The sequence below is a fragment of the Dasypus novemcinctus genome, chromosome 13 (assembly GCF_030445035.2).
Source record: "Dasypus novemcinctus isolate mDasNov1 chromosome 13, mDasNov1.1.hap2, whole genome shotgun sequence".
Lineage (NCBI taxonomy): Eukaryota > Metazoa > Chordata > Mammalia > Cingulata > Dasypodidae > Dasypus > Dasypus novemcinctus.
In genome coordinates, this window is record NC_080685.1 from 46,642,307 (window position 1) to 46,653,923 (window position 11,617).

The following is an 11,617-nucleotide window of genomic DNA, read 5'->3' on the forward strand; positions in this document are numbered from 1 at the left end:
TAAATTTTTGAAATTGTTCTTAGGGGAACTGAGCAGGGACAACATCAATACCCACTTGTTCCTACTATGGAGAAAATTGCTCAATGGCACATGTCCCACTGGTGGTGGATTAGTGATGTCATCTTCCTACACAAAGGGCATCATTATTAATATCTCAATGACTCACACTGTGGCACTTGGCAGAAGGGAAGGGTTTAGATAGATGTACCAGAATATGGAGGGAGGAGGAGAAGGACTGAGACTCAGATGAAATATTTTAAATAGTTCAGTTATACCCATTTTAGCTTTGAAAGATGAGCAACATGGAGGTTATTAGCAGGCTAACCTAGGTGTAGGAGAGAGGGAAATTAGAGGAGTTAGAAAGGCCACAGGAAAAGGAGAGAAGAAGTGAAACAGCGAAAAAGGAGGGAAGCAGAAAAGAGAGAGGAAAAAAGTGACCTGAGCAGGAGGCAGGAAAGAAATGCCATTATTTAGGATTGAAACTCAGTCCATGGGGATAACCAATAAAAAAAGATTAAATCTGTAAACTAGATCCAGAAATCAAAGGAGTCCCACAAACAAGATATGTATGAACATCTAAGCCAGTGATTTGAGGTTTTTGAAAATTTGATGAAATCTGTGGTCCAGAAAAATGCACATAAATTCTAATATTGAGTACAATTTCATGGAGTTCACAGATTCCCTAAATCCCATCCATGGACCTCCCTCTTAGAGAACCCTGCTTTAAGCATTCTCATGTATGATTTGAGAACGTGATAGGTTTAGGGTTTCTCTGAGCAGGTCTGAAAGTCAAAGAGTTAATTGGGGGGCTCCTCTTCTCAACTGCACAGAAGACCTTTCGAATCCAGCTGTGACCACTTTATTAGTCAATACACTGATTTTCTTTTTTTTTCATTTCAGGAAATGTTGCTGGCTTCCCCCTGCCCCCTCCTCCCCCCCAAAGTAACCTTAGTACATGGCCCAAGGGTTTTGGGGCCTAACAAAAGAGGAATATGACCTCAAATAACAACATTTCACATTTAGGTATTAGGCTCTTTCAGGGTGCAAAGAAGAGCCCATTTGAGTTTCCTCAGGTGGTAAGAGTTTAAGAATACATGGATTGCTGGATCATGTTGCAGTTCTAGAGTTAGCTTCCTGAGCAGCCGCCAAACTGTCCTCCACAATGGCTGCACCACTCTACGTTCCCACCAGCAGTGGATGAGGGTTTCCTTTCACAGGTCATGCAGTCAGCATCTCTCAGCCTAACTGTTGGTTCCATTCACTATCTATTGGGTTTTATAAGTTTACAGAACTGTGCTCTCATATCCATATCGTCTTCTGATGCTCACAGTAATCTTAGGAGTTTTGTTATTATCATGTACTTTTTATACACAAGGAAGGAGAGATTCAGACAGGTTAAGTGAAAATCTTTCAGCTAGAAAATGGTAGAGCTCAAATCCAGGTCTTCTGCCCCAAAGTCTTTCTAGACACCAGTCTAGAGAAGAGCAACTGGGGGCAAGACAGAAGGAATGTGAGAACGGATCTGATGTGGAAATAAAATGATCATTTCAGAGGATGAAAACATTTGGGCTGGAGGTGGACCAAAATCTATTAACCCAGTTAGACTTCAAGTTTAAATACCAATGCGAGATCTGGGTTTTGCTATGAAGTAAGTACAGTACCCACATACAGCTGGCACCAGTGTTTGTTTATTCCCACCCTCTCCCTGTACTCTTATCCTATGTGGCAATAATTTGAGGAGAGTGGGATGCAAGACCTCAATTTCTTTCCAGTCTTAATATTTCAGGGGCTAACATGCCTTTATAGGTATTCAAGTCAATCAGAGAAGTCAGCACATTAAATCCCTAATATCTTAATGTGAAATAACTTATCAAATTCCTTTTCCTCTTGATCAGAGAAGCTAAAACAGCAATAAAGAGGAATAAAAGGCCCTGAAAGGTAAACCAAAACAGATTAAAAACTGACTTTGCTGAAATACCTCACATTCTACTGGGGCCACCCAGCCTTGGGGGCTGCCTCAGCAGGGACAAAGAGGCAGGAGCAGCAGGTTCTTTAAGTATAGGTCACAGGCATGAGAGAACTCTTTTGTCCTGGTGTAGTTGGTCCTAGAGATCAGTGACATCAGAGTAAGGGTAACATGACCAGAATTACCCAGAGAGGAGCCCCTGTGCTGCGAAGCTTCCCGTCTTCCCAGAGCCCCTGTAGGACCATTTGGGAATGTATCTGTCTGTTATGATAGGCACTTTTGCCCCATAGTGAGCTCTCCTGACTTCCTCAAGATCATTTAAAGGCTTTGGATGCCACAAGTTATTTTCCCTAAATTTTCCTTTCTTATCTTCTGTAGATTGATCAGCACAATTTCTCTGGTTAACTCACACTAATAGTGGAATATTCGATTTTGACTTCCATTTTTCCAGTAACCAAGAGGCAACATGGGACTTCTCTATGATGCTTACACTTTTGAACTAATTTACTAGTGGTTCTCAAAGTTAATAGTATAAGAGTCACTCAGGGAGCTTGTTAAATTATGGATTCAGCCTTTATCTGCCAGATATTCTGATTAAAACTTGTGAGATGTGACTCAGTAAGATATGCATTAAAATCAAGCATTTCAGGAAATGATGATATAAATTATATTTGGATTATGCAAGAGAAACACTGGAATTTGGCTGGGTCTCAGTTTTGTTTTGTTTTGTTTTGTTTTGTTTCTGAGTAGAATGGGATTTGCTTAATTAGATTGTTAATTCCTTGAGTGCAGAGACCATATGTCTATAACATAACACAATTCTTTGCACAGTGTCTGGCATGGAATAGGTTAAATCCTGTAACCCACAACTATTAATCTCCATGGAAATCTGTGCCTGAGCGGACAATGGAGAACCAAGCCAGTCTTTAAGTCCCTGGGGCCGAAGAAGAGATTGGAATATATAATATGGGGAACTTTTGGTATGTGGTAAGAAAGTGATGTTAGTTATAAGAAAATCAAATTCTACCTAGTGGTATTATATTTTTTATATGAACATCTCATGCCTTTTCTTCAGAATCACCTTAAGTCTCAATTTTTGTCTACTACAAGTAGCCTCAAATACTAGATAATCCTCTCCCACTCCAAACTCCTTTATTAATGTTCTTTATTTAAAATTAATTAATTCTCCCCCCTTGAGGCTTGCTTACTGTCTGCTCTGTGTCCATTCGCTGTGTGTTCTTCTGTGTCTGCTTGTTTCCATTTGTTGCATCATCTTGCTGCACTAGCTCTCTGCATGTGTGGACTGTCAGTTCTCCACAGGTGCCAGCCAGCTTGCCTTCACAAGGAGGCCCCAGGACGTGAACCCAGGACCTCCCATATAGTAGATGGTAGCCCAATCGATTGAGTCACAGCCACTTCCCATAATGTTCTTAACAAGGAGTCTAATCCAGCAAGCACCCTATCTAATAAATTCTCATTCTTTATGGTTTATACCAGACTTTCAGCAATTTTTGGACCAGATGTTAGGTGAAAGGTTGCACATAGTCACATCCTGGTAAGAGCATTAGCTAAATTCTTGGTATGTCCTGAGCAGAGGCAATGCCTGGTAGAAAAGTGCTTCTAATCACCATGAGGACAATGACAGTAGCAGAGAGTCTGTGACCTTTAGTAGTAATGCCAAACTAGTGTCAGTGGTCTTGGAAAACCCTTTTGACCTACAAACCTGAGTCATTGTCTCTTGAACTATATACAGGAAAGAGAAATGACATATTCCAGACATCATCTTCACAGATGTTCCAGTGGAAATCAAACAATTCTCCCCACATTTCTAAGGCAACCTCAGAGGTTTATGACATCAAAGATCCTAGAGCAGGAATAGAGGGGTAGATTGTATAAATCTTTTCTCGAGGCTAAATCAGGAAACCATTTGTCCAAGATAAAATTTAATCTGTGAGTGTTTCATCATTTGTCTTCATGTAAAGTGTTAGTAATATGAATCCCTGAGAAGCAATTATTCTTTTTTACAAAAGCAAATTATAATAAAAAGTTAACATTGGAGTCTTTCACATTGAAAAGATTAGCAGAACATATGCTGAGAAGATGTTCTGTTGCATTTCACTTCTCTTTTAATTCCCTACCTATTAAGCACTTTTGCTAAGATGAAATAATACATGGGGAGGAGAGAGATTCTCTAAGACTTCCTTAAATTTAATTTTTGCCTTACAATTAAAGACAAGTATTTGTCCTAAGCAACTTGCCCTAATAGCTAGTCTACTCATGCTTGATCAAATTGTCTATCACCTGAGTTTCATTTTATCTAATTTATGGGATGATTTTCCCTTAGACTGGATGACTAGTGCTCAAGGACGGAGAGCAAATGCTCTCTGGGGAGGTCTTACCTTAATTTATGTATAATCTGACAAGTCAAGTCTTAATAGACATATTCCAATCTCCATACCTATCACTCTTCTTTCCAAAGTGAGGGCCTCTTCTTTAATCTTTTGTAACTTCCCTAAGGCAAATCTTACAACCCTTCTTTCCCAAAGTGCCTCAGATTTTTGTTCTGGCTCTTGTGAATAATCTCTTCTCTTATAGTTGTTCAAACATTGTTTCTAACTGATAGCTGTTTTATGAGATGCCTATTATGTAGATATGTGGAATTGGAAAGAGGATGCTCCTGGTACAGGGAAAAGCCTGGGCTCGCAATAAACATACCAAAGAGAAGGAGTAAATGACCCATAATGGAAGTACCGTTACCATGCTCTTTGGAGTGCACTCCTTATTGGCTTCTGTGATGCGTTCTACCTTATAACCTCTCTGCCACCTTCTTCTCAGTTTCTCTGGCAGACTTCTCCCAGCAGCCTCTTTAATGTTGGTATTCCACAAGCTCTTTTATTCTGTCTTATCTCACTCTACTCACTTTCTCTTGGGGTTTATCCATGCCCATGTCTCTGGCCACCATTTTGTACCCTGGACAGACTACCTGGTAGCACCATCAAAAAATACTTAATTTACTTGTCTCTCTCTCCCACTCAACTGTGAAGTCTTTTAGGGAAAGGACTATCTCTATATCCCCAGCACCTATAACATCTGATTATGGTAGGTGCTTAATGAATATTTATTGAATGAGCGAAGACATTCATTCATTCATTCTCTTGTCCTATGAAAACAAAACCCAGTCGTGCCTGTCATTTCAGTAACTAGGAGAAAAGATCAAGGTAAAAAGGAACAGGAATGCATTTTCCCATGAGATATTATTATAAATGATTATCAGGTTCTCAAACGAGTTCATAAGTTCTCTCCTTCTCTCTTTTTTTTTTCTAGGTGGTACTGGGGACTGAACCCAGAACCTTGTACATGGGAAGCAAGAGCTCAACCATTGAGCTACATCTGCTCCCCAATAAGGGTGGGTTTTTTCATTTGTTTTGTTGTTAGGAGGTACCAGAGATGAAATCCATGACCTCGTACATGGGAAGCAGGCGGTCAACCACTTGAGCTACATCCACTCTCTCACAAGGTGTCTTTTACCCAAAACAGGGCACAGATGCTATTACTTCAACTCTCTCACATACTGTGCATAACATGATTTCCATGAGAAAATGTACTTAGAATTCTAAGTAACCAACCTAGGAGATGGTTCAGTCATGTTGTCTGTCAGAAGCAAGGAGGATGATGGAGTCCCCTTCCCACTTCAGACCAACGCCCAAGGGCTGTGATGCCACAGGGAAAGGAAAGCAATTGAGGTGCAGAAGATTAGGAATTCACTAACGTGAGCATCAGTTGAAGGAGAGGGAGAAATAGATTGGATGATGATGCAATAAGGCAGAGCTGATAATGCCCCCAGATATTTGAAGGCCCTTGGGAAAGGAGAGCAAGAGGAGACTTATTTTGTATTGCTCCAAAGAACAGAGCAATGGAAGTTGTAAGGGACAGATGTAGGCACAGCATGAGAAACCATTATGTGGGGAGAGCTGCCAGCCATCCACTGGACTCCCTGAAGAAGGGGGATCTCCTGCCGCCAGGTGTGTTTAAGCATAGACTGGGTATTGTGGGTATAGGATTCCTGTACTGGAAGGAAGAGGACCTCAGGGATCCATACCCTTCTGTCCTTTTTTCCTGCTCTTCCCTCCTGTACATTGGGGGATAATTGGGTTTTTCTTCTGTATATGATCTAAAGAGGAGTCAGGGGAATCTTTTTTATATGCTTAGAACGCTGATGGTTAAAATTGCCTTTGCAAACACAGGATGCTACAATCGGGGGTACTCTTTTGTAGCTTACTGTTTTTGATTTGGAAAAGCATTATTTCTGTGGTAGTGTGCACTCTCCCAGCATCTTCCCCCAAGGGTGCTCCTACTGTCCAGTTATCTCTGAAAGTGTCCTTCAGTGACAAATTGTTGTTAGTTCCTCTTGCCTTCTCTTTGTTTGGTACCCCTTTCCTGTTTCCCCAGCATGCTGCTCTATCAGATAAAACAAACAGTAGAATGTGTGGAACAAGTTTCTGGCAAGTGGGAGTCAAAGAAGCTGGGCCAGCTAAGAGATAAACATAACCTTCCCTGTAAGCAAAAAAGACCCATTTTTCTAGTCTGCCTGAGTTTTAATGTGTGATCAACTGTGGAGGAAACTGAGATGTTATTCTTAGCCTATGGTCCTCTGTGCAGTCAGTGTGGAGTGAACCGTGTCGCCAGCCCTGCAACACTCTGTGTTCTTCCTGGAAGGCTGAAAATTAACTTAGAGTGTGTAGCAGCTCTCTCTCCTCATGCCATTTCCTGTTCTCTGTGGTTCAGGTTAATCCCCTCAGCTGCCTCCTGCAGTTTATTGGTGCTTAGCAGCACGAGTTGCGGTCCCTTTGAGAAGTTTTGTTGTTTCCATATAGTAATGCTTTCTGTCCAATCTCTCACCTTTACAGCCCTAGGAAAGGGGAAGAATTTCATCTCCCGTTTGGGCCTTTCAAATAGCAAAGGTCAGTAAAGGTAGGAAAAATGGTCCCTATTCCCACATCACGTAAATGCTTCCCAGCTGGCCAGGCTTCCCTGTGCTGGATACACCAGGTCCCTAACTAGGTTCAAATGCACCAGGAAAGAATGGACAGATTTAGCCAGTCATCATGTCTACCCCTCCCAACTGCAATGCAGAGCTAATGCTTCCCTTCCAGCTGGACGCATCAAGCTCCAACCCTATCCTGACCTGACACAGGAAGGCTTGTGTCCCTGATGGTAGTCCTCAAGAGAAGATGGCCCAGGTCTCTTGTCCAGGCACAACCACTGACAATGCAAGTCCATTCTCTTATTTCTGTCACATGTCAGCTGCCCTCAACTCAGGCTCCCTAAGCATTTCTTTCCCTCTTGCCCAACTTCTTTTTTTTTCTAGCAACCAGTGACTTTATGAGGAAGGACAAAAAGTGCACAGAGCCTGATTTTAAAGAACTATGGCAGATATGACTGGCTGAATCGTTGATTTGAAAACTTCTCTTTTCTGTTTCGGGAGTCAGGTCCTTTGGTAGAAGCATGAGGAGCAGCTTGGTAAAATGCAAAAGAAATTGGAGAGTGAAAAACATTTGTTGATGAAGATATCTGAATCCTGCTTTCTGGAAACGAGGCTTGATGGTGAGGAGTGATGGCTGTAACAAGCAGTCTCACTTCAGACTAGAAGGTGGTACAAAGATGTATCCAGGGGCAACTGACTTATACTTCTAATTCCTACTTTTGGAAGAACATCTATTATTTATTTTTTTTAAAACAGTTTTATTGAGATATAATTCATACTATACAATTCACCCACTTATGTGCAATTCAGTAGTTCTTAGTATATTCATGGAGTTGTGCATCCATTACTACAATCAATTTTTGAACATTTTCATTATTCAAGTCCTTCAGCTGTCACTCCTTACTTTCCCTCATTTTCTCCAACCTTAGTCAACCACTAATATGCTTTCTCTTTATATAGATTTACCTATTCATGACATTTCATATGAATGGAATCATACGATATTTGGTCTTTTGTGTCTGGCTTCTTTCACTTAGCATAAGGTTTTCAAGCTTCATCCATGTTGTAGCATGTATTCATATTTCATTTATTTTTATGGTTGAATAATATTCTCTTTTATGTATGTAACACACTTTTATCCATTCATCAGTTGACCATTTGTGATGTTTCCACCTTTTGGCTACTATGAATAATGTTGATATGGACATTTGTACACATGTTTTTCAGTTTCTATCATTTCTGCTTGCTCTCTTCAGGTTTTCCTAGTTTTAAGTTTGTCCTGAAAGAACTCCAAAGAAGATTCTAAAAGTTTAGTTCTCTAAATAATGTTAATGGTAATAACAATAACATTTATTGATCACTTATGACAGGCAATGTACCAAATACTTTACAAGTATTATCTCACTGAAACTTCATAATTTATGTATGGGATAAGTAAAATTATTATCCCCAAATAAACACACCTATGAAAACAAACAAAGAAACAAACAAGCTAACTAATAAAAGAGGTCTGGAGAGGTTAAGTGACTTTTCCAAGGTCACATTCCTAACCAATGACAGAGCAGAAATAGACATTTCACTATTTTAATTTTCAGGCCAATGCTCCTTCCACTACATTTTGACTGTTCTCAATCTTTCTTGGTACAAAGGAGATGTAGGAGATGTAGGAATGAATTAGAAAACTCTTCCAATTCGAGGAGATAGTACAGAAGCATGATCAACCCCTGAATTCTTCAATAGTAAAGAAGAGAGTCCATACACAACATGGTTGTTATGAGAAATATCAGACCTTAGACTAATGAATTCATTTATTTAAGAAATGTTTATTGAAAGCCTACTATGCAAAAGGCACTATTCAAGGAACTGGAGATACAGTAGAAATTAAACAACAGATAATCCCTCTACTCTCATGGAGCTTATATTCAGAGTGGAGGTAGATAGATGATAAACAAATAATTTTTAAAAATGCTAAGCACTACTCAGAGAATTAAAATTGTCAGTGGGATACAAAGTGACTAGATTATGGTAAGATTTTTTTGTAGATGCTTGAAAGTTGATTTAAATGGAACTACAAAGGGCCTATAATAACCTAAACCATCTTGATAATGAATAAAGATTAAGGATTTATATTGAAAGATTTCAAGACTTATTATAAAGAACAGTAATTAAAACAGTGTTGGTTTCCACATACAAGAAGACATGAATCAATGAAACGTAACAGAATCCTGGAATAGAGCCATATATATCCACACATATTCATATGTATTTATACTTATATTAATATATATTCATATATATATTCAAATGATTTTTTTTCAATTTCTTTTTTTATTTATTCATTTTTTAAAAAAATATTACATTCAAAAAATATGAGGTCCTCATTCACCCTCACTGCCCCCACCCCACCACTTCCCCCACAGTAACACTCTCCCGCATCATCATGACACAGCCACTGAATCTGGTGAGTACATCTCTGGGTATTGCTGCACCCCATGGCCAGTGGTCCACACCATAGCCCACACTCTCCCATGTTTCATCCAGTGGACCATGGGAGGACATACAATGCATGGCAATTGTCCCTGCAGCACCACCCAGGACAACTCCAAGTCCCAATAATGCCTCCACATCTCATCTCTTCCTCCCATTCCCCACACCCAGCAGCCACCATGGCCACTTTTTCCACACCAATGCCACATTTTCTCGATTATTAACCACAATAGTTCCTGAATAGAATATCATTAAGTCCACTCTAATCCTTACTGTATTCCTCCTTCCTGTGGACCTTGGCTTGGTTGTGTCCATTCCACATCTATGTCAAGAGGGGGCTTAGATTCCACATGGATACTGGATGCAATCCTCCTGCTTTCAGTTGTAGGTACTCTAGGCTCCGTGGTATGGTGGTTGACATTCTTCAACTCCATGTTAGCTGAGTGGGGTAAGTCCAATAAATCAGAGGGTAGGAGCTGAAGTCTGTTGAGGCACAGGGCCTGGCTATCATATTGTCAGTCCAGAGATTCAAATCCCCTAGATATATCTTAAACCCCAGCACCAACTACAATTCCAGTAAAGTAGCATGAAAGTCTTGTGAAAAGAGATCACATCTGAGTCCAACTCCATCACGCAGAAACACCAACTCCAAAGAAGGGCCAACTGACATGGCAGTGAACTCCATCTGCCATGACCATAAAACCTGTGGGTCTCTTTAGCCCTCAAGAGAACCAATACCTGGGGTTGTACCTACTTTATCAGTCTCTGAGACTCTGCTCAGGTGTGCTTAAGGGCAATCCTTCTGACAACCTCCAGACTCTTTTTTAGAGACTCATAGCCATATGAACTCATTTGTCCTTTCCATTTCCCCCTTACTTTAGGTCAAACAGCATTTTTAACTCCTGTTATTATATGTAGACAGTTATATTCTGCTGGTCCACGTTGAACCTTTAATTCAAGGTCATTTTCTAGTTACGTCATCAGCTGGTACTTGGTAGTGATCCCTTGGTGCCAGGGAGGCTCATCCCCGGGTGTCAAGTCCCACGCTGGGGGGAAGGCATTGCATTTACATGCTGAGTTTGTCTTTGAGACTGGCTACATTTGAGTAACATGGAGGCTGTCAGGAGGGAACTCCTAGGCACAGTGCTGCTCTAGGCCTTGTTCTTATTTCAGGCGTATAGGCTCACAAGCATAGTCATTAGTATCAGGGGCTCACTGTTGGACCCTCATTCCTTCCTGGTCCTTACCGTTGCACCTGGGGAACTGCTGCTGCTCCCCTAGGGACCACGACAGAGTCCCCCACCGCCCCTGCCCAGGAACCCAGTACCCCCCCAGCTGTTGTTTTTAATTGTTTCCACTATGAGTATATCCAAACATTTCCATGCACCCTGGACACGTGCCCTGTATAACTCCCTGTCAACCATATATCACCTGTCAATAACATCCCTTACCAGTATTCCTCCGCCGCCATTGTTGAACCACTCTGTGATCCAAAACTTCCTGAAAAGTGAAGCCCAATATAATGGCAGGTTCCCTTAATAATAAAATGGAATATAGCGATGAGTTTAAAGGTTAGATATAGAACACGTGTTGATTTGGAAAAATTCTACATCCTATCTTTTTCTTTTCTTTTTTCCTAATAATTGAGCTTCTCTTCACAAGAGCCATAGATCACAGTAATTCATATATACAATATACGGTACTCCCACATATCCATTATAAAACCTTTTCCCTTCCACAGCGATAATCTTTTAACTTATTCATATCATATTTACTGAAACTGGTGTACAGATATTGAGACAATAGCTTTCAAACAAGGTAACATTTGTGTTTACATTGTGGTTTATACTTTATGCTATACAGTTTTCTAAATTTTTTAGTTATCCTATGTTTACATTATGGTTTATATTATTAGTCTGTTGTCCCCTATATGTTTTTGGTGTAATATTACATGTTTTATATCTATCCTTGTGTACTCTTGTGAAACACTTCTTTTGCCCTCACAGTTACTTTGGTTCCATCTATTCAATATCTATTTCCCCCTCCCTTTGGGGCCCACAGTGACAGTCAATCTTCATTTTTTGAGGAGCCATGTTTAGAGATACTTGCAACAGTGTTGAGGGCTTGACTCGCTCAACTGCCCTAATGCCCTGGGAGCCACCCTTTCTCTTGAGAGATAC